The sequence below is a fragment of the Sorex araneus genome, chromosome 2 (genome assembly GCF_027595985.1).
Source record: "Sorex araneus isolate mSorAra2 chromosome 2, mSorAra2.pri, whole genome shotgun sequence".
Classification (NCBI taxonomy): Eukaryota; Metazoa; Chordata; class Mammalia; order Eulipotyphla; family Soricidae; genus Sorex; species Sorex araneus.
In genome coordinates, this window is record NC_073303.1 from 2,406,982 (window position 1) to 2,425,815 (window position 18,834).

Consider the following 18,834-nt stretch of genomic DNA (forward strand, 5'->3'; position numbering starts at 1 on the left):
CTGGGAAGGATACTCTGGAAGTACCAGGAGGGTACTCTGGAAGTACCGGGAGAGAGTACCCTGGAAGTGCCGGGAAGGACTCTGCGGAGGGCTCTGAAGCAGCAGTCCGAACCCTTCCCGGCCACTCCGGCCGCCCGTGCTGCCTCCTCTCGGCCTGTGCTGAGACGCGCCCGAGGCCTCTGGAAGCAGGACAGGCCTCGAGCCACCACGGCTCGGAGCGGAGCGCGGGGTCACCGGACAGGTTTAGGGTCAGAGACAGCGGACTCGAACCCTTGCCTTTGCCCCGCTTGGCAGGGACACGGTTTGGTTTTTAAAAAATGAGCGTAAACAAGGTTGCAGGCCGGTGACTGGGGCGGGAGCTGCCGCGGGTATTATTAGACCGTCCGGGGGGGCGGGGGGGGCCGAGTCCCGTGCGGACAAGCGCCTGCCTCGCGCGTTCGCAGCTCGTCCTGGCGCCGCGGGGCTGCGTCAAACCCGCTGTCCTGCAGGCGACCCCCTGCCGGTCTGTCGCCGGCCCATCAGCCTGTCGGGGTTTCTCCTCGGACCTGGACCTGGGTGGGGCTGCACCACACGCAAACCGCAGGAAGGCGGAAGGACCCACGGCCCGTCACTTCTCTCTCTCTTTCTTTTTTTTTTAAATTAATTTTTAGTTTTATAAGGTTACTCGCAATATTTGGTGCCATTTACTATCCAGACAGCAACCCACCACGTGACACCTTCCCGCCACCATAGTTGGGGGGTTTCCATCCTCAGCCCCGTTCCTGTCCAAACAGCACAATACAATCATACATTTTGTATTGTTTGTTATAGAAAAGAAGCACCATAAACGCTACAAAGAGGTAGTCACGGAGGGAAGCGCGTGGAGACGGTTCTGCTTGGGCAGGGCCGCTAGACCTTTAGGACGACACTAACATGCTATTAAAGGAGGAGTGAGGTGGACTTCTGTGTGTATCTGAAAATATGTCTGTGCATGTATGTGTCTCCCTCTCTGTGGCCTACGGTTGGAGCCCCACCCAGCGTCACTCTCGGAGGGGACGGGCGTGTCTCCCGGCGTGTCTGAGGCTGCATTCCAGGAACAGGCTCGGCCCGAGTGTGTGGGGAGCGGCCCTGAGCGAGTTGGGGTCTGGAGGTCTCTGGGCTGCTGGGGCTGGGGGGTCCCGTGGGGCAGGGAGGGCTCTCACCCGCCCCCCTGTGGGGTGCCCCGAGTGGGACAGCCTGGCGCGGGGTCCCCTGGCCTGGCTCTGGCGCCGGGTCATTTCTTTTTTTCTTTTTTTTTTGCTTTTTTTTGGGGGGGGTCACACCCGGCGATGCTCAGGGGTTCCTCCTGGCTCTGCACTCAGGAATTACTCCTGGCAGTGCTCAGGGGACCCTATGGGATGCTGGGATTCGAACCCAGGTCAGCCACGTGCAAGGCAAGCGCCCTCCCCGCTGTGCTATCGCTCCAGCCCCGAGCCAGGTCATTTCTAAGGCACAAGGGGCTCCGAGTCCGGGGTCTCGAGACTGTCGCGCGTCTCCCAGCCACGGGCAGAGACTGGCACCTGCGGTCCGGGCGCCGGGAGGGGAGTGGCCGTCCCCCTTCCAGGCTCCTGGGCCGGCCAGGAGGGTGCCAAGGCCTTCCAGCCGTCCGTCGGCCTGCCCGCCCCCCCTCCCTTCCTCCCTGGGCCCAAAACTGCGTCCAGGGTCTTCTTCCTGCTGGGGGCATGGGGGGCGGGGGGCAGCAGCCCGCGGGAGGAGCCTGCCCGGCCCGGGGCTTTCCTTTCCTACCCGCTCCCCCACGGCTGTTTGCTCAGGCGTGGCCTCTCCCCGGGAGACTATAAACCGGCTCAGGAGCGTGGCACGGGGCGGGCTGTGGCCAGGCACACACAAGCCGCTCTTTCTTCGCCGGCCTTTCCTCGCCATGCTCTGGAAGGAATGTCGAGGGCTGCATCTGGCGTGCGTGCGTGCGTGCGTGCGTGTGTGTGTGTGTGTGTGTGTGTGTGTGTGTGTGTGTGTGTGGAGGGGGTGTCGACTGCTCGCAGTCACACCTCTGCCTTTTCTTAGCGTCTCCTCCTGAGGTGCCCGTCCCCCCGGCCCGGGACTTGGGGGCGCCTGCCTGGGAAGCCGGCCGGGCTCAGCCAGCAGCAGAGGGCGGGGGGGTCAGCGAACCCCATCCTCCCTGCGTGACCCCCATCTCCCACCTTGACGATAGCGACATTGGCCGTTTATCGGGGGCCTGTGCCGCGTTGGGTGCCCCCCCCCAAGAGCTGGGCCTGCTCTTTCCTCCAGTGCTCACAGGTGGGTGCTCAGCGTTGTTCTCCAGATGGAGGTGGCGCCCGGGAAGGTTCCGTGGCCTTCCGAGCCCACAGTTAGGAATGGCCCGAGCTGGGATTTGGGCCCAGGTGCCCCTCTATGCGGGCACGGCCGGGCCCTGGCTTTCTCATCGTACTAATGAGCTCCCTCGCCGCGAGGAGGCCCGCCCAGGCGCTCTGCTCTCTGCCTGCCCCCGCCTCCTCCTCCGGCCCCTGAACGAATGCCTGAAGGAGTGACCGGATGGCCCGGGGGGCCAATTCCCACGAGACGGAAAACTCTGGGACCTCAGTCGTTCCTGCCCCCAGGGTGAACACGGGGAGGAATCTCCCGGTTTCCTTGGGAAGCCCTGGGGCGCAGACCGGCCTCGGACCCGTGATCCCGAGGCCCCACCCACAGAGGCTGCCCCGGCAGCGGGCGGCAGAGGCTCCTCCCGCCCCCGGCACATCTGTTGTCCCGGCACAGGAAGGGGAGATACCGGCAGCCCGAGCCGAGAGTCAGGGGCGAACCCGCCCTTGGCAACTCCCTGGAGTTGTGCCCGCCCGCCGGCCAGGCATCTCCGACCCGTCGTTCCGGACCAGACGGGCCCAGCGCGGGAGCCCCTGGCCGGCCAGGTGAGGCTCCGGCTTTGGTTCCCGGCACCGCAAACATCAAGGCATTCCTGATCCCACTCCCCATCTCGTCCGCGCGCTGTGGTGCTCAGGAGTGCTCCTGGCTCTGTGCTCGGGGGTCCCTGCTGGCAGTGTTCATGCCGGGGGGGCGAGGGTGGGCGTCCAACCCAGGGCCAGACATATGCGTGCGAGGCCGTCCCCTCACCGCCCCCCGCCCCGTCTCTCCCTGCTTCCCGTTCCCAGGTGGGGAGTCGGGGGTGTCCGTGAAGTCTGTGCTCCCGGACTGGGGAGACTGTTTCCCGGGGCTGCTCCATTTGGCGCCCTCCAGCCCCCCGGCCCCTCACCTCCTCCTCCTCCTCCTGGGCCTCCTGGTTGTGCCCGAGCTGTGTGTGCCCCTCGCAGAGGAATGACAGAGGTGAGACCCACACACGGCGGCCCCTGCCCGAGCCCCGGGGCCAGGACGCCCGTATTAAACAGACTCGTGGGGCCGGAGTGGTAGCACGGTGGGGAGGGCGTTTGCCTTGCACGCAGCCGACCCAGGTTTAATCCCTGGTATCCCATAGGGTGCTCCGAGCACCACCAGGAGTGGCTCCTGAGTGCAGAGCCAGGAGGAACCCCTGAGCATCGCCGGGTGTGACCCAAAAGGCAAAAAACAAAACAAAACAACAAAGCAACTGGAATCCATCAGTGTGGCCGAGGACGGGGTGAAACAGGAGGCGGGGTTGTGGGGGCGGGGAGTCGGGTGCCTGAAACTAGGACTATTGTGAGGGCCAGAGAGTAAGTACAGTGGGCAGGGCACATGCCTTGCATGTAGCTGGCCTGGATTTGACCTCTGCACCCTATACGGTCCCCTGAGCTCACCAGGAGCTGATCCCTGAGCACAGGGCCAGGAGTAAGTCCTGAGCACCCTGGATGAAGCCCCCAAACAAACAAAAAATTGTAAGTCACTGCACCTAAAGATTGGGGGACAGGAGCGCTAAGGCCCAACACCCGACGCCGGCTGTGGAAAAACAGGCTCGTGCTGGCCCCCCAGAGGCCCACGGAACCCTTCGCTGCGGCCCAGGTGCAAAGTTACACTTGGACACTCGGCCTCGGGATGCCCCATCCCCGTAGCCAGCAGCTGCTCCGGGCATGACTGCCAGAGGGGAGCGTGTTCGCTGTGTTCCCCTGGCGGGGGCCTGGCTCGCTCAGGGCGGAGTTACTGTGACGTCGTCGGCCATCGCCGAGGGGGTCTGAGCATGAGTGCCCCCACGGCTCCCTGCCCCGTCTGAACCGTCCTGAGCCGGGCCCGTGGGCCAGGGCAGCAGCGGGCACGGCCGCACCTCTGCACGTCGTCCTCTGGAACTGGCTGGCAGGAGCCCCCCCCACTGTGCTGGGGAGAGCGCCCCCCTCGGGCGGGTGAGCACGGCCGAGGGACGGGGAGCGTGGACGCAGCAGGTTGTAGGTCACTCCGGATCCAGTGGGGACATTGTGGCCGCCTCTTGAAATAAGCCAGGCCGTGTCCTCCAGGGCTTCAGACCCCAGGGGAGAGACTATTCCAGACGGCCAGCGGGGATGCACGGGCACGATGCAAGCTCGGACTCCGGAGCGTTAACCCTGTCCAGATCTAGCACCTGCTGTCAGGGACCATCACTGGGAGAAACGACATCGTCTTTTTTTTCCTGGAGCTCTTTGGAACGAAGCCCTCAGCATGCACTTCAGAATTATAGGGGCTGGAGCGATAGCACAGCGGGGAGGGCGTTTGCCTTGCACTCGGCCGACCCGGGTTCGATTCCCAGCATCCCATAGGGTCCCCTGAGCACCGCCAGGAGTAATTCCTGAGTGCAAAGCCAGGAGTAACCCCTGTGCATCGCCGGGTGTGACCCCCTCCAAAAAAAAGCAAAAAAAAAAAAAAAGAATCATATTGGGGCCAGAGCTATGTATAGGATGGTGGGTAGGGCATTTGCCTTGCATGTAGCTGACTCGGGTTCAATCCCAGGCATCCCGAGCCTTCAGGAGTGATCCCCGAGCACAGAGCCAGGAGTAAGCTTTGAGCACTGCCAGTGTGACCCAAACACCAAAAAATAAAACAAGCAAACATATAAGTAAATAATAAAAAAGGAAAGGAACGGTATACCTGAACTTTCACTTTTTGTGGGGCTGGGGGCTCCCTCAGGCAGTGCTCAGAAGGTTGGGGGGGGCCTCTGAGTCTTTCCTACAGTCTGCCGTGCGGGTCCTGGGGTGCAGCGTGCCCCTGCCGCCAGCGGACACCCGGGTGTCCACAGAGCCGCCCCGGGATGCTCAGTGACCCCGTGGTGCTCGGGGCCACACACAGCTGGCACCGTGCAGAGACGCGCCTCTCGCCTCACTCATCTTCCCCGCGCCCTTTCCTTTTCGAAATTTGATTTCATTTGGGCCTTCCACAGAGGTGCTCGTGGGCCAAGGGCTGTCCCAGCAGTGCTCAGCCCGCAGGTGTGGGCCCACAGGTGCAGGGGCCGGCCCAGAGCCTCCGGGGGCCACCAGGGCCCCAGCTGGTGGGTGGTGGAGGGCGACGCGTGTGCAGTGAACTCTCACGGACTGACAGTGCTGGCGGGGGGAGAGCAGCGCGGGGCTGGGGGCGGCGAGTTTCTCTCTGTCTGGGGGCTCCAGCCAGAGGCACTGGGGTCTGACTTGTTCCAAGCCAAAGGAGTTGAAACCAGAGTCCTCATTGCTTAAAATCTTTAAAACAAATATTTCTTTCTTGTGGAGGGGCCACGCCTTGCAGTGCCAGGGGAATACTCCTCGTTTCTCGTGTGGGGCGCTTGCTCCCTGGCAGTGCTCAGGGGACCCTGTGGTGTTGGGGATCGAACCCGGGCTTCCTGCACGACAAGCGTATCCTCGGAGCCGTCATCTCTCCAGCCCTAAAGTTTTTTTTTTTTTTTGGTTTGTTTTTGTTTTTTGGGTCACACCAGGCGATGCACAGGGGTGACTCCTGGCTCTGTGCTCAGGAATTACTCCTGGCGGTGCTCAGGGGACCATATGGGATGCTGGGGATCGAACCCGGGTCGGCCGCGTGCAAGGGAAACGCCCTCCCCGCTGTGCTATCGCTCCAGCCCCGGAAAGCAAGTTTGAAGGTGAAAAGAGAGACGTCTCCTTGCCTTGTGGGCAGAGCCCCTGGGGCTGAGGAAAGAAAAAGCCCAGAGAATCCAACTGAAAAATTAGAAGTATCAAGTAGTTAAGACACTTTGAGGGGCTGGAGCAACAGTCCAGTAGGAAGGGCGTTTGCCTTGCACGCGGCCCACCCGGGTTCGGTGCCTGGCATCCCATACGGTCCCCTGAGCACCTCCAGGAGAGATCCCGGGGTGTAGAGGCAGCAGTAAGCCCTGGGCATTGCCCGATGTGACCCAAAAAGTAAAATAAATATATAAATAAATAAAAGTTTGAGGTCAACGACCTCTGTCTTCCGGCACTCAGGGACTTTGCACCCTGGACTCAGGTCCGTGGGCACAGTTACCCACCGCCCAGCAAAACCCGGAGGCTCCTTTCCAAGCAGGAAGCAGGCCTGGGGCTGACTTACTGCAGTGGACGTTACTATGGAGAGCACATCCACTGCCCCGGTTTGGAAAATGGAAGATTGACGCCTTCGATGGTGGATAACGCTTGGTTGTCCTTGCTGACCCCTCTGGGAGCTTAGGTTTATCGAGCCACTCCCACAACCGGACAACTGAGGCACACCCAATTCCACCAGGCACTAGCAATCCTATGTTACTTTTCTCTTTCCTTTATGTCATTTGTATGGTTTATTTAGCGATGTCCTTTTTGTACAGACACAGGAAGACAGGTGATGCTATGCTCTGTAACATGGGAGTTAACTGACTCCAAAATAACATTTGCTTCTGGGCATCCATATTTACTTGACTTAAGCCTCAGTTGCCCTTAGTTCCTAGCACTCCAAGAGCAGGGTCCCGACGAGGGGCTGATGGACCCAGGGCTTTGATGCTTGGCAGAACTAGTCCAGCCTTGCTAGGGTGGGACCCAGCACCTCACCGGTAGATCTACAGATGAGACTCAAGAGTCACGACCCTTTGGACAAGTGGGAGCCCAGCAGGGAAGCCTAGGGGGGGGGTAAGGACAGAGTTATTTTTGGTATCTGGGGGTCAGAATCCCGGTAGCCTGACCCTATGGGGGTTACCGTTGTTGCCGCTGTGATGACGGGAAGGCAGAGTTTCGAGATTATTTGAATTTATTTTGAGTTTATTTGAAAGGATGAGTGAGTCAGCCAAGAATCAATCCCGTCTCGGTGCTCACAGATGTTAAACGAGATGAGGGTACAGGTAGAATGTTGAGGAAGAAGAACTGTCAAACGGCCGTCCCGTCGGTCTCCGGCTAAGCATGAGGCTGAGAGCCGTCGGCCAGATCTTCTCTAAGCAGGAAGAGTCCACGTGTCTTCTCAGAGGATGGAAACGTGTGAAATCCCTGGGCGCAAGGTTATGACGGGAAGTCAAACTTAGAGATATTTAAAAAAAAATCGTAGTTGCTTAGTTACCAAAAATAAAGGACAGGGCTTTCAAGGATAAGAACTGCTTAGGAAAATACATCCCGGGTGCCGGAGCCAGAGGGTGACACGGCCTTTCCGGGCTGGCTCTGTAATAAAGAATAGAGAGAGGAGCGGAACAGAAAGACTTCTGGGCGGAGGGCCCGTGCAGCGAGACCAGGCTCTCTGTTGTGGGCTGGAGTGAAAGGAAAGAAGGTGAAGTATCGGGGAACAGGTAGTCTCGGGGACAAGCCCACCCGGCGCCCGAGAGAGGCGTCGAGAGTGGCCGGAGTTTCTCAGCAGAGGGAGAACGCACAGCCTGCTCCGGCCTGGCCTGCCAGGGACGAGAGGCGAGCAGCAGGATCACAGCCAACAGAGTTGGGGGTGTCAGGTCACCCCAGTGCCTGTGGGACAGGGAAAGGGAGGCGGGTGCCATGAGCCGCCCCCCGGTGCCCCCTCTGCAGCACTGAAGGCCCCATTGGGAAATTCTAGGAGGTTCTAGTTTGATAAATGAAGAGGGAACGGTTTATGTCTTCAGAAAAAAAAATGATTCATAGCACCATTGGCGGACGTAGCAAAATGTAACATGCCACGGGGCTCCCACCAAGAGAATCGCTCATGAACATGCATTTCCGGCATTTTCTAAGCCGGCTGTGTGTCTGAATCCATTTTGATGTTGTAGCTGGTGCTTCTCGGTCAGTCCTTAACCTTAGTGAGAAGACCTACTTTAGTATTACTATTGAAACAAAACATTCTTTGGAGCAGATATATGTAGATCTAAGGCTTTCATTTGTTAGATAAAAATTCCTATATATTTTTTAAGGTTGAGCGTTGTGTGCTTATGTGTGTGTGTGTGTGTGTGTGTGTGTGTGTGTGTGTGTATTTTTTGGTCAAGATCAGTCACCTTCTACTGTACACCCCATCAGATGTCGTGTACTGCTCTTGGTCGTCAATGGCATAAAGTATGAGATGCTGTGAGGCCACATTTGCTACAGAAATTCTAAAACTTTAAGTAGGGTGACAGAGCTGGAGTTAAATTTTTAGCTGGGTGGTGACTTTGGGGTCCAGCGGCATCTCTGCAGCTTTTCTGAGATTTATTTGTGAGTCTCTGGACTGTGGTCGTTAATGAGCTTCCATGGTGCCAGAGGCAGTTCCTGGACATGACTGCCAGGCTCCAGGAAGAATAAGGAGGCGGGGGGAGGTCGCCCACCAACTCCATGGGCGCTTGGAGATTTCGTCCATAAAACCCGCATACCTGTGTTTTTCGGTAGATTCATTCTCACGCATGAGGGGCTCGTCCTGAGCCTGTGGGATCAGCTCTGAGCATGGTGGCAACCGGGTTATGGAGGTTTTCGGCTGCTGGGGCTCTGTCGAGACGTGTGGTGGGCTCACCTGCCCCCCTCCGAGGTGTCCCAGGTGAATTCAGCCTGGTGCAGCTTCTTTCTTTCCTTCGAGATTTATAAAAATTTCTGTTTTTAAATTTCAATAACGATCTTAGATCATCTAGGGTAAGAGGTTATGTACACTGTCACGAATCACGAATCACGAAATCCCATGGATCATCGAATTTCTCGAGTGGTCTCAGTAACGTCTCCATTCGTCCTATCCCTGAGATTTTAGGAGCCTCTCTCGACTCGGCCTTCCCAACGATCCTGTATTGGAGGCTCTTTCAGGGTCAGGGGAATGAAATCCAGCTGGTTACTGGCTTTGGCATATGGATACACCATGGGAAGCTTGCGAGGCTGTCCCATGTGGGCAGGAAACTCTCAGTAGCTTGCCAGTTTCTCCCAGAGGGAGAAGTAGGTTATAAGATATAGAGTGGCCGCTTCTGGGAGCTTGCTTTTAAGTCTCTGGATGTTGGCCATTGATGGGATTGCACACACCTGGGTTCCTTTGCCGGTACCTTCATGCGTGAGGCTTGTTCGAATGTGTGGAGAGGGGCCTTGAGCATGGCTGTGGCTAGGTTCCGGTGGTCTTCGGCTGCCGGGAGCTCTGCTCGGGGCAGGGAGGGAAGCTGGAGTCCATCCCCTCCGAGGGGCCCCGGGGAAGACAGCCAGGCGCGTGGTCAAGAAACTCTCTGTACATTATGTACACTGTATGGACGTTAATTCAGTAAAATTATTATTGATGGACATGCTATTTCATAAAAGCATGGCTAATTATGAAATGTATATGGCTGGTGTACTATTTCATTGAAATATACAACTATATTATATGATATACTGGTCTTAATTATTTAATAACTTGAAAAATTCAGATTTTAGGATTTCAAGTGGATTTTTTAAAAAAGCAGCTTCCCATTTTATAGAATGTGGATTTTTGTGACATTTGTAATCCTCGCCCGGCTAATTTTCTTTACAGTTTTTTTAAAAAGACTGCACTTGACTTTAACATTGATCATTACAACTTTTAGTAGAGAAAATTTTGAGTCAATACTAACAAAAAAGTAGAATTCATGGAAGATACTTAACGCTTTTTGTACCATGTATCTGGAACCTGAACTGACTTATTTTTAAATAACACGTCTCTATTAGATAGGAAAACTGGTGCCAACATGAGTAATTTTGTGGGCATGAGTAGAAAATGAACAACAGCAAAGTAATATCAGACGAAGACCTTTTCATGTTCAATTTAGACCCAGGTTGCCATAGTACATTATATATTTGGGTAAATTTACTCCACCAATAATGAGGTCAGTTTGTGAAATATATTGCTTATAACTGAATTAAATCAAAATGAAATCTTTTACAGGGATTGTTAAATGCCAAATTGCACTGATCTCATTAAATGTGAAACTCAAGTATATTTAGACTATCGCCTGCCTTTTAATACGTGAAAATAACGAGATATGACCAGAGAGTTGGAAAAAGTTACTTCTCTCTTCCCACTTCGAGCAGTTTCCCGTTCTGCTGTTGGGATGTGTTTTCTGGACTGTGACGAAGTCGCGCGCCTTGTGCCGGCGGAGTCTGGAGCCTCTCGTTCCGTGGGGCCCGTGTGTCGGGCAGGCGGTGCCCCGGAGTTGTTGCGTGCCAGAGTTCTGCTCCAGCTCGTCCCTCGCCGCGGTTACCTGTGGGTGAAGTCGGGGTTCACCCAGGAGAAAGAGTTCATTAGGCGCTCAGCGAACGGCACAGCTGCAGGCAGTAAACACAGACGGGGCGCGGGTTTATGGAGCGGCCTAACTGGAAACAGACTCGCTCTGGTCTGGGCACCGCCACCCAACGCCTGCCCTGATCACACTTTTCGGTGGCAGAAGCCCAGGGTCCCCTCCCCGGCTGGGTGTCGCTCCAGCTATTCTAGTTTCTGCTTTTGCCTTTTGGCCCACACCCACACCAGGGATCAGAGACCACTTCCGGAGGGACTCAGGGGACCTCGCCTGGGGACTGAACCCGGGTTGGCCACGGGCAGGGCGCGCACCCTACCTGCTGGGTTCCGGCCCCAAGGCTTTGCTGTTCTGGGCTTGCTGACGGCCCCGGACGGGGTGAACCCACTCGGCCTGTTGGTCCCTCTAGAGAATCAGGACACACGGACACCACTCTTCTCTCCGCCTGTGGGGAATCCTCGCACACACAACCCTGGCCCATGCTCCTTTCGGAGTTCAGAGTCGCTTTCATGGCGATGAATCCAGGGCGCTGCCTTCTTTGCCACCGGGGGCCCGTCACAGCATCTTCTGGAAACGCTCCAAGCCGGTGCTCGGGGCAGGTTCCGCGGAGCCCGAGGTGGTGCGGGCTGCGGTCATGGGATGGCCCAGGCCGCGTGGGCTCTGCAGTGCGTCAGGGGTCGGCTCAGCCCTGGCAAGGCTCCGCAGAGAGTCTCTCCTGGCTGGGAAGGGGGCGCGTGCGGGAGCGACAGAGAGCGGGTGGGAGAGAGACTATCAACATCCTAAAGTTGCGGTTCTTTTCTTTTTTGTTTTTATTTTATTGAATCACCGTGAGATAGTTACAAGCTTTCATGTTTGGGTTACAATGTCACAATGATCCAACACCCGTCCCTCCACCAGTGCACATTCCCCACCACCAATATCCCAGTATATCCCCCCTTTCCCACCCTCCCCCTGCCTCCATGGCAGACAATATTCCCCATACTCTCTCTCTACTTTTGGGCATCATGGCTTGCAGCACAGACACTGAGAGGCCATCATGTTTGGTCCATCACCTACTTTCGGCACACATCTCCCATCCCGACTGGTTCCTCCAGCCATCATTTTCTTAGTGATCCCTTCTCTGTTCCATCTGCCTTCTCCCCTCTGCTCATGAAGCAGGCTTCCAGCTATGGGGCAATCCCCCTGGCCCTTGTATCTAGCGTCCTTGGGTGTCAGCCTCGTGTGATGTTATTCTATTAAAGTTGCGTTTCTTTTCTTTCCTTTTCCCTTTTTGGGTCATACCCTCGATGCTCAGCGGTTAGTCCTGGCTCTGCTCTCAGGAATGACTCCTGGGGGGTGCTCGGGGGCCCCCTGTGGGATGCCAGGGATCGAACCCAGGCCAGCTTCGGGCAAGGCCAACATCCTCCCTGCTGTACTATGGCTCTGTGCCCAGGTTGCTTTTCTGTGCCCCCGGAGCCTCGACCGTTCGTAGACCCCAGAGAGAAGCAGGAGGCTCTACCCATGAGGCGGGTCCTGCTTTGTCCCCGTCGTCCCTGTGAGTTCTCAGGAGCAGGTGTCTGGAGCCAGATGTCCCTCCGCTGGCCCAGCCCTGCCCCGTCCGCCTCCTCCAGGCTGCAAACATTCGCACCAGCGCCCGGGCCCGCCCTGGGCTTCCACACGCTTCACGGGGTCCTGCCCAAGTTTCCGGGCCGCGCTTCCCAAACGGGCCGAAGGCACAGACTGAGCCCCTGGGTGCTGCCTGGCTGCTGGCCCCGGGATCTCCGCGGCGAAGAGACCAGACGGCACAGTAGGGCGGCTGCTGCCTGCCGGTGCATTCCTGCTCGAACCCAGGCCCAGGGTGGCCTGGCAGCTTCTGTGTGCTCAGCCCACGCCACACGGCAAGGCCACCTCCTCTAGGGTGGCCACAGGTCTCCCCTGGACGGCACGTGGCAAGGGGCCACCCCGGAGCTCAGCTGCTTTACTCAGGGAACCCGGGCTCGGCTCTCTGACTGGCCCCTCGTCGAGGGACACGGGCTCGGCTCTCTGACTGGCCTCTCGGCCGAGGGACACGAGCTCGGCTCTCTGACTGGCCCCTCGGCCAAGGGACACGGGCTCGGCTCTCTGACTGGCCCCTGGGCTGAGGGACACGGGCTCGGCTCTCTGACTGGCCCCTCAGCCGGGGGACACGGGCTCGGCTCTCTGACTGGCCTCCCAGCTGCTCTGAGGACATACTTGAGTGCGTGTCCTGGAGCCTTTCCCGGGACGGCCAGTGCCGTGAGCCAGTCTTCCGGGAGGCGACTCTGGGCTGAGACTTCCCTGGGGGCGGGAGAGTGTGAGAAACGCCCCGAATGGAAAGGCCAGTGTGGCCAAGGACGCCCCGTGCAGGGAGGCGGGTCCGACTGTCTGTGGCGGGCAGCGACCAAAGCGCTTTACCAGGGGACGAGAGAGGCCTGTGAGCTCGACGGGCGGGCGGGTGGGCTGCTTCCCCTCAGAGGGGAACCTGGACTCGGACTCAGTTTCATCCAGGAGTTATAACCCCACTTACGCTGTGTTTGAGATTCTCCCTCCCTCCCTCCCTCCCTCCCTCCCTCCCTCTCTCTCTCTCCCTCTCTCTCTCTCTTCCTCTCTCCCTCTCTCTCTCTCTGAATTTCCTAACGACCCAGTTTCCTGGGTTTCAAAGTGCTCAGGGGCTGAAGGTACAACCCAAGACAGGCCACAGCTGATGGCCTCCAAATCTTTTTGAAAAATCTTTTCCTGTTTTTTTTTTTTTTTTTTAGCTATACCCCTTCCCTGAGCACTGCCACAAATGATAGATAGTTGAGGGGTGCTCAGGCCTGATTCCTGGCTCTGTGCTCGGGGCTGACTCCCAGCTCTGTGCTCAGGGCTCACTCCCAGCTCTGTGCTCAGGGCTGACTCCTGGCTCAGTGCTCAGGGTCACTCCTGGTGGTGCTCAGGGGATGCTATGTGGTGCTGGGGCTTAAGCGGGGCGACTGTGTGCAAAGCCAGCACCCTGCTGTCCGGGCTGTCTCTCGAGCCCCCGCCCCGGTTCTTCCCCGTCCCCATCCCGCGGGGTCTCTGTGTGAGTCCCGCTCATGGTTCCTCGCCTCCGGACACTTCCAAGTCGTGCCTTCGGCTCAGGAGGCCGAGCAGAGGGTTTCTGCCGAGCGGCCGGTGGGGGCTTCCCCGGGAGGGGCCCCTTCTCTCCCGCAGGCGACAGAGCGTGACGCCACAGCCCCGGGGAGACCCCTGAGGCCGTGGGGTGACGCGCCTCGAGCTGCTTCTGCTGGTCCAGGGGACTCTGTGACGCGTGACCCGAGCCCCGGCGTGACCGGGGTGCCCACTGCGGGCAGGCGGCCGTGCGGCCCCCACCTGTCCTTCCTCTGCCCCTCCTCCGGCAGCGCCCGCCTGCAGACGGGGGTGGGGGGCCCACTGGCCTCCCACGCGGGTCCTCACCGCCGGACGGGGCTGGTGCGCAGGGCACGGCCGGCCCCCGGGCGCACAGCGGTCGGGCAGCTCGGGGCGTCACGGCATCGCAGGGTCTTCCCTCGGCAGGGGGTCCCGGGGCCACCCCCGCCACCTCCAGCCCCCGTCCTGAGGGTCTCATCCCCGGGGAGAAGAGAAGGGGCCGGGTTGTCTCGTGATGAGAATCCTTAGCATCGGCGCTGCTTCCTTTGTTGCTGTTGTTGGTCTTGGGGGACCACACCCGGCAGTGCTCAGGGGCCACACCCGGCAGTGCTCAGGGGCCACACCCGGCAGTGCTCAGGGGCCACACAGGTGAGCACTTTATCTGTGCTACTCGAGCTTCAAGGACTGTTTTTTTTTTCTTTTTGGGTCACACCCAGCGATGCTCAGGGGTTACTCCTGGCTCTGCACTCAGGAATTACTCCTGGCGGTGCTTGGGGGACCATATGGGATGCCGGGGATCGAACCCGGGTCGGCCGCGTGCAAGGCAAACGCCCTCCCCACTGTGCTATCGCTCCTGCCCCAAGTTTTTTTTTTTTTTTTGGCTTTTTTGAGTCACAGCTGGCTCTGCACTCAGGAATCACTCCTGGTGGTGCTCAGGGGACCCTGCGGGACGCTGGAGATAGACCCTGGGTTGGTCGCATGCAAGGCAGATGCCCTCCCCGCTATACTGTGGCTCCAGCCCCCAGGGACTAAGCTTTAAAATAGGGTTTTGGGAAAGAAAGATGGGGTTGGCAGAGCCCCCTGGGGAGTTACCCCCATTGGTTAATTCTGCCTCCTTCTGGGTAAACAGAGTCACTGCGGCCCTGGGGGCTTTGGCTCGGGGGAGGGGGGAACTCAGGGATGCAGGTATCAGGGACCCACCTGCCCACTCACATCCCGTCCCCCACTTGGTCTCGACGCCCTGGAAACAAGCAGAACCACAGTAGGCGAGGAGACAACGGGCAGTTGGCTTAAACAGTACTCTAGTCGGCTGAGCACTGGGTCCTGAGCTCTTAAATGCAGCGTTTTGTAGAAGGAAGAGTTTTCAAGAGCTGAGCTGACGGTTCTGACTGTGGAATTGCCATAGGAGCAGGACGAGCCCGTCTGTCACACACATTTCACGGAGAACGGAAGAGTGTTACCTGGCCCCAGAGCCAAATCACTCTGGCTTTATAAGGCTTCATCAAATATTTTAAAGCAAATATTTTAAAGCATTTCCCAATATGTTTTACATACCGAGCATATACATAGATAACACATGCATATTTATTTTTTCAAATAACATCAAATATATTAAAGATGTTTATGAATTGTATACATGTCGAATTTAAATTTTTTTTTTTTTTTTGCTTTTTGGGTCACACCCGGCGATGCACAGGGGTTACTCTGGCTCTGCACTCAGGAATTACCCCTGGCGGTGCTTGGGGGACCATCTGGGATGCTGGGAATCGAACCCGGGTCGGCCGAGTGGAAGGCAAATGCTCTACCTGCTGTGCTATTGCTCCAGCCCCTTAGCTTGTGTTTTAAGCATGCATAAATTACAAGGTAGGCGATTTCAACTGAGTTAAATGTATTCCATTTCATAATAAATTAGAAGTGTGAAAAATGAATAGACATGAGTTCTAACATGTCCCTTCAGGTTCTCTAAAGACAGTGTTGGACATTCTTCGGGGCACAGGCCCCCCCTTAGAACAGTCTGGAAATTGGGGTCGGGGTGAGCAGAAATGTGCCCGTAAGACCTGGGGTTCGGGCTCAGACCTTTCCTCCCGCTGCCACCTAAATTCACCGACATGTGATTGTAAGAGAAATGGACAAATTTTAGCAAACGGGAGCTGCATACGCACACACAGGCAAGGGAGACGGTTTCTCGGTTACTGAGTCTGAGAGACGAGCCCGTCCCCTTGGCTTCAGCCCGCACCAGATTCCTTTCCAACGCACCGTGCCGGCCCCTCTCAGCAGGAGGAAACATGTTCATCTCGGGGCAGTAAGCAGCATGTCCCTCCAGACTCTCTCTTCTGCTCCGGCAACTTCTACACGTCACCTGAGAACAGTGAAAGCTCCTGTGTAGAGGTGGCAGCCTCTGAGGGAAACTCTTGGTGCAGAGTTTCCTGACTCCTCTAGGGGTCAGGCTTACACAGGGAAAGGAAAATAGCCCATGAGGGAGAGGAGAGGGGAGGGGAGAGGGGAGGGGAGGGGAGGGGAGGAGAGGAGAGGAGAGGAGAGGAGAGGAGGGGAGGGGAGGGGAGGGGAGGGGAGGGCAGGGGAGGGGAGGGGAGGGGAGGGGAGGGGAGGGGAGGGGAGGAGAGGAGAGGAGAGGAGAGAGAAGAGGAGAGAGCGAGGGTGAGAGGGAGGGAGGAAAGGACAGAGAGAAAGAGGGACAGAGGGACACAGAGAGAGAAGGAGAGGGAGGGAGGGAGGGATGGGAGAGAGAAGTGCCTGTCGTGGAGCTGGTGGCGGTGTTGGCGGGAGGGAGACTGGGGTCGTGGGTGGTGGGGAGGAAATGTGCACGGTGGAGGGAGGGTGTTGGAACACCGCACCGCTGAAACCCGATCGTGAACCCAGGCTGTACGTGACGGGCGCAGGAAAGAGCAGCCTGGTTTGGGGTCGGCCAGGAGGCCGCATCCGAGGAATGTTGGTCCAGCTCCTGACCTTCTAGCTCAGATGCTCAGATGGCCTGGAAGCAGGGGCCCGAGACTGGCGGCTCTGAGAGCCAGCTCCTCGTCACACCTGTTGACTGAACCGAGTGAAGGACGCCAACTCCGGGCCAGCCCCCGTGCCCGCGCCGGGCACTCCTGCCCAGAGCGAGACTTTCCACTCGGACAGAGAAACAGTTCAGGCCGTTATGAAGTCGGAGCAATTTGTTCATCTGAGTTGACTAATGTGGACACGTTTTCAAAATGGGACTGAAATTCTCGCCTTTCCCCCACCCACCCTGAGTTCATCTTAATTCTTTATTTCTTCTCTCTACTGATTTGCTTTCACTTTATTCCTTCTCAATCTTCTGTGCCTTCTGGGGTGCTGGAACACAGTCAGCATGAACCAGGTACCTTGGCTCTGCTCCTCCAGCTTCAGACACCCCAGAGTCCTGCCTTTGCAGTTTCTGAGCAGGATACGTTTGCGAAATTCCTCTGTTTCATTGTAAGATGGGGCTAATAGACTCTTTCCTCTAAGGCTGTTGTAAGTAGCAGCTAAGCTAATAATCTCCTGGGACTAGAGAGACACTTCAGGGGTCAAGGCACTGCCTTGCAGCGCACCCAGGTCTGATTCTCCACTTCTCATTTGGTCCCCTGAGCACTGTCAGAGGTTATTCCGGAGCACAGAGCCAAGAAGAGGTTCTGAGCATCACTGGGTGGGGCTCAATGTGACTCCCCAGCCCGGCCCCCAACTTACCCCCCATCCCAAATAATGATGTTAACATGCTTAGAAAAGAGCCAGGCACAAGGTGAATCCGTATCTATATTAGACACTGCTACCATCGTCACTGCCACTAGCACCACCTTTATCTTAGCACCATCACCACGACCTTCTAGACTAGCACCACCACCACTACCGCTATCACCACCACCATCACCACCACCATCACCACCACCATCACCATCACCACCACCACCATTACCATCACCATCACCACCATCACGATCACCACATCATCACCATCACCACCACCACCATCACCATCACCATCACCACCATCACCATCACCACATCATCACCATCACCACCACCACCATCACCATCACCATCACCACCATCACGATCACCACATCATCACCATCACCACCACCACCATCACCATCACCACCATCACGATCACCACATCATCACCATCACCACCACCACCACCACCATCACCATCACCACCATCACCATCACCACCATCATCACCACCACAACCATCACCACCACTACCACCACCGCTATCACTACCACCATCACCATCACCATCACCACCATCATCACCACCATCACCATCACCACCATCACCATCACCACCATCACCATCACCACCACCATCACCATCACCACCACCACTATCACCACCATCACCATCACCACCACCACCACCACCACCACCATCACCATCACCCATCACCATCACCATCATCACCATCACGATCACCACGATCACCACCACACCACCACCATCATCACCATCATCACCATCATCACCACCATCACGATCACCACCATCACCATCACCATCATCACCATCACCATCATCACCACCACCATCACCACCATCACCACCATCACCATCACCACCATCATCACCATCACCACCACCACAACCACCGCTATCACTACCACCATCACCACCACCATCACCACCACCACCACCACCATCACCACCACCATCACCATCACCACTATCACCATCATCATCACCACCATCACCATCACCACCACCATCACCACCACCACTACTGCTATCACTACCACCATCACCATCATCACTATCACCATCACCACCATCATCACCACCATCTTCACCACCATCTTCACCACCATCTTCACCACCACCATCACCATCACCACCACCATTATCACTACCATCACCATCCCTCCCCCACCACCATTGCCACCACCATCTTCCTGATCACATCCCCAGGGCCATCACCATTCCCGTGTCTCTGTCTCTGGGCCCAGTGCCATGAACTCGCACATGCCTGTCTTTTTGACCGGTGGATGCACTCGGTTTGAGAAGGAGAAAGGGAAAAGCTTACCAAAGTGTTTCAGGGCGGGGTGGGTGCGCTGAGCCCCACGACAGCGGGGCGGGGGAAGCGGCTGGCCTCGCCCAAGGGTGCCCAGGGACCTTTCCCTCGCACTCTCACTTAAAAGCAGAGGTGACACACGCCAGGGTCCACTTCTTAATCTTGGCTTTACACAGCTCTGCTAAACATGCCTCTGTTTTAGGGCCCCTA

At 57.3% G+C, this 18,834-nt stretch overlaps 1 protein-coding gene across 3 annotated transcripts in view; it reads left to right on the forward strand.

Annotated features, from left to right (window-relative positions):
* MYLK4 (myosin light chain kinase family member 4) overlaps positions 1-18,834 on the forward strand; it is a 59,283-nt gene that overhangs the window by 15,862 nt on the left and 24,587 nt on the right. The gene's annotated exons all lie outside the window — the stretch shown is intronic.